Genomic DNA, 4,496 nt, shown 5'->3' with positions numbered 1-4,496 from the left:
TTCATGCATATATGTCCTCAGATGAGGCATTTAACCTCCAAGCCTCAATATCATCTTCTGTAGATTGAGAATTATTATGTCTACCTTAAAGAGATCCTGAGTGATTAAGTGAAATTACATATGTGAAAGCATTCAGCAACTTTTTTTTTTTTTTTTTTGAGACAGAGTCTCACTTTGTCACCCAGGCTGGAGTGCAGGGGTGCAATCTCAGCTTACTGCAACCTCCGCCTCCCAGGTTCAAGTGATTCTCCTGCCTCAGCCTCCTGAGTAGCAGGGTTGTAGGTGCACAGCACCACACCCAGCTAATTTTTGTATTTTTAGTAGAGACAGGGTTTCACCATGTAGGCCAGGCTGGTCTCAAACTCATGACCTCAGGTGATCTGCCTGCCTCGGCTTCCCAAAGTGCTGAGATTCAGGCATGAGCCACTGTGCCCAGCAAGCATTCAGCAATTTTTAAAATGCCACTTAATTGTTACCTACCATTATTATTACCCTGAAATCAGAGCCATCTTCCACTGAACTCCCTTTTCTGTTTAATTTGGCAAAATACTGTCTTTTTCTTTTTTTTCATCCAACAAGAAGCCACAGCTTTATTTATGATAGAAACAGTACAAATTTCAAACCAAGCTGCAGTTACTCCTTTGAGACACCGAAAAATGTTGCTTTCAGATGGTTATATTGTTAATTCCATAACAGCATTTACAATATCATTACTGTTCTTCAGGGCTTGGACTCGGACTGCCTTTGCTCTAGACACATTTGCTTGTGACATGACCAATTCTATGTCCTTAATTTCCACGCCTGTTTCATCGACCTCTTCCTCTCCTCTTGTACAGTTGGAGTCTGTGTGTTTTCCTGAATGTTTGAGATAGCTTCACCTTGAACTTTGAATTTCTCAGCAGCTGCTAGTTGTGCTTGCTGAGATAAATCTTTGATCTTGGCTTCCCCAAAAACTATGCAGGTATCCGAAGCAGGGTTCTTGTAGACATCTGGTTTTGTGATGTCAAAGAAGATATTCTTAGATTTCCGGATAGTGACTCTGGTAACTCCTGTCACCTGTCGAAGATGCAGTTTGAACATAGCCTCCCGTACCTTCTTTTCACTCTGCCTCTGTTTTGCTTTACTGACTGGTTCTTCATCAATTTCAGCTGCTACCGCCAGCTGGGCTTGTTGTGTGGTTACCTGGGTGGAATCCTGTTCTTCAAGCTCTGGTACTGACTCATCACTGTCAGATTCTGTTCCAGACCCTGTCTCAGCCTGGGGCTGCAGCAACTCCTGCTCTATACCAGGGACGGTTTCTGTGGCTTCGCCGGGCATTTTGTGGAGGGAACAGGGAATCAAGATGGCGGCAGAAAGAGAGCGAGCAAGAGCGAGTCCCACGCCTGTTGCAGAAGGAAGCCTGGCGGCCGAAATACTGTCTTTCGATAGAGTATTTTAAAGAAGGGGGGAAAGTCTGATTTTAAATTCACTTTCTCTTCTTGTTCTCAGGATTTTGGTAAAGTGTATTGGATGGTTATTTTTTTTAAAATGAGAGTAACAGTGATTCCAGTCAAAGGTTTGCTACTGGCCTCCAATTAAATCAGAACCTTGAGAACTTCATAAAATACAGATTCCCAAGTCCCAATTCCGAGGACCTCAATTCAATTGTCCTTGAGTGGGGATGGGGAAACCTGTAGCTTAAAAAGCTGCCCAGCTGAGTCTGATAAGAAACCAGGGTAGGAAACCTGGATAGGCTCCTTTTTCCATTTAAAACTGTCAGCACCTGTAATCCCAGCACCTTGGGAGGCCGAGGTGGGCAGATCACTTGACATCAGGAGTTCGAGACCAGCCTGGCCAACAAACATGGTGAAACCTCGACTCTACTAAATATACAAAAAAATTAGCCAGCCGTGGTGGTGCATGCCTGTAATCCCAGCTACTTGGAAGGCTGAGGCAGGGGAATCACTTGAACCTGGGAAGCCAGGTTGCAGTGAGCTGAGATCATGCCACTGCACTCCAGCCTGGGCTACAGAGTGAGACTCTGTCTCAAAAACAAACAAACAAAAAACTGTCAAAAAAGCTCCAAGTTCAGGCAAGAGAGTTTATGAATATGCCCTTTCTACCTGGCTAATTGTCAGCGGAATAAACCCTCACATTCTATGAGGGTTCATGGCATTCAGACTTGTGGTTTGAAACTAGCAATGTTATAGAAATGCCAGCCTCAGCCTGAGCATGCCTTTTCTGTAACAAATTCACAGGTAGGCACATGCACCTAAAATCAAAGCTCTGGAGCTAGAGTGGGAAATACAGGATTAGTAGGGCTCTTAGAAAAAACATTTGATCTCTTTTGCCTTATTTCCTCAGCTTCAGGAGAAAATGGCATAAGGCATACCTCTGTCTATTTTACAAGGATTTATTATGATTATCATTATTATTATTTATTTCACTGTTTTTTTTAGAGACAGGGGTATCACTTTGTCACCCAGGCTGGAGTCTGGTGGTGTGATCATAGTTCACTGCAGCCTCGAACTCCTGGGCTCAAGCAATTCTCCTGCCTCAGCCTCCTGAGTAGCTGGGACTACAGGCCTGCACCACCATACCTGACATACAGGGGTGTTTTGACCTGAAAATGAACGTGAAGAAGTAATGGTGATTCAAACTTTTTGGAAAAACTCCTCTGCCTCATCATCTTTGGGGCTCAGGGTAGCTCCAGAGTTACCATTCAGCACAACTCTTATAAAAATTGAAATTCTACATTTATATTCCACTGGGACTCATGTATGGCTGGTGGTAAATTGGTACAACCACTTCAGAAAACTATTTAGTGTCTAGCAAACTAAACATTTGCATACCCTGTTTTGCTCCTATGCACATACCTAACAGAAATGTTTACAATGTTTACCAAAAGTCATGTACTAGATGTGCATAGTATACTATAATAGCTGATTATAATTATAATAACTGATTATAATAGCTCAAAACTGAAATTGCCCAAATGACCATCTATAGTAGAATGAATTGTAATATATTTGCACAGTAGAATATCATACAAAAAGAAAATGAATTATCTATAATTACACGCAAAATTAGATGAATTTCACAAGCATGAGTTTGAATGAAAAGCTAAACAGGAAAGAGTCAATACTGCACTTACATAAAGTACAAAACTGGCAGAATGAAGAAGCTGAGATTATGGGTCTCCCAGACAGTAGTTCAGCTTCCAGGACTCTCTTCCAGCATGACCAAAGACACCTCTTCATACAAGATGGTAGCAACAAATTATAGGTACAGATGCAGCAAACTCACAGATCAATTGAAAATCCTCATCAATACCTTCAATCAAAAACTTTGCTCAGGTTATTCTACCAAACAAAAACTTGGTTTATAAATCAGTACAGAAGAGTCAAAAATCCAGATTTGATTTCAGAATTGAAGAGCTAGGCGTGGATTCTAGAAAAGACCAGAACCAGAGACTTTAGAATCAAGCCAGAGCCACGGACAAGATCGACCTGGTGCAGAGTTTCAAAGCAGAGAAGCTCGACGGTGTTGTACCACCTACAGTGCCTCTCAATTATTCCCTCTCATCAAGGCATTTTTGAAAAACCCATACCCTAGGACTGATTCCAGGAAACAACTTGCTAAAGAAATTAGTGTTCCAGAGTCAAGAGTCCAAATTTGGTTCCAAAATCGAAGATCTAGATTTCATCTCCAGAGAAAAAGGGAACCTGTTGTGTCCTTAGAACAAGAAGACCAGGGGCAAGATTTCTGAGAGACTTCAAGGTACAGAAGATACACAGAATGGCACCACCCTCACTAGCAGCTCTCATTTCTCTAGAGCCAGACATGGTGAACACAGTCAAGTTCAGTGTATTTGATATTATCAACTTGGGCCCCAAATCTCTCTCATAGTCTTCTTGGGAGATGATAAAGGACTTGGCCGGGTGCGGTGACTCACACTTGCAATCCCAGCACTCTGGGAGGCCGAGGCAGGAAGATTGTTGAGCCCAGGAGTTTGAAACCAGCCTGGGCAACATAGCAAGACCGTGTCTCTACTATCAAAAATAAATAAAAATAACTGTAGGAGGCAGAGATAGGTACAGGAGGCACCACACTACCCTATTGACAAACCCTGGATCCAGAGTTCAGCAGACCTGAGACAATGAAAATAAACTTAGTAATAATAATAATAATAATAAAAAGATTGTGGTTACCCTTGGGGTGGAGGGTAGGAGGTTAGCGATTGTAAGAAGATATGACGGGCACTTCTGGGGTGCTGATATATTGTATACTGATTCTTTCTTTCCCCTTTTTTATTTTTTAAATCTTTGTAGGTACACAGTAGGTGTATAAAATTCTGTTTCTTGATCTGAGTGATGGTTACAGAAGAATGTTGAGTTTAAAAATTAATTGAGTTGTGTATTTATGAGATCCGCATTTTTCCATGCATATTACACTTCAATTAAAAGTTTAAATCTAAGCATGCTCCTCAAAACAAGAAAAAAGAAAGTTGAAATCAA

At 41.6% G+C, this 4,496-nt stretch overlaps 2 pseudogenes; one reads left to right on the top strand and one right to left on the bottom strand.

The window, feature by feature from the left end:
- Positions 1–564: 564 nt before the first annotated feature.
- Positions 565–1,360, bottom strand: LOC103237228 (nascent polypeptide-associated complex subunit alpha-like; annotated as a pseudogene).
- A 1,831-nt stretch (positions 1,361–3,191) lies between these two features.
- On the top strand, positions 3,192–3,854 carry LOC103237227 (double homeobox protein A-like; annotated as a pseudogene).
- Positions 3,855–4,496: the final 642 nt, after the last annotated feature.

This window comes from Chlorocebus sabaeus, chromosome 8 (genome assembly GCF_047675955.1).
Source record: "Chlorocebus sabaeus isolate Y175 chromosome 8, mChlSab1.0.hap1, whole genome shotgun sequence".
NCBI lineage: Eukaryota > Metazoa > Chordata > Mammalia > Primates > Cercopithecidae > Chlorocebus > Chlorocebus sabaeus.
Note: the sequence above shows the minus strand (reverse complement) of the source record. Positions and strands in the feature narration are given on the sequence as shown.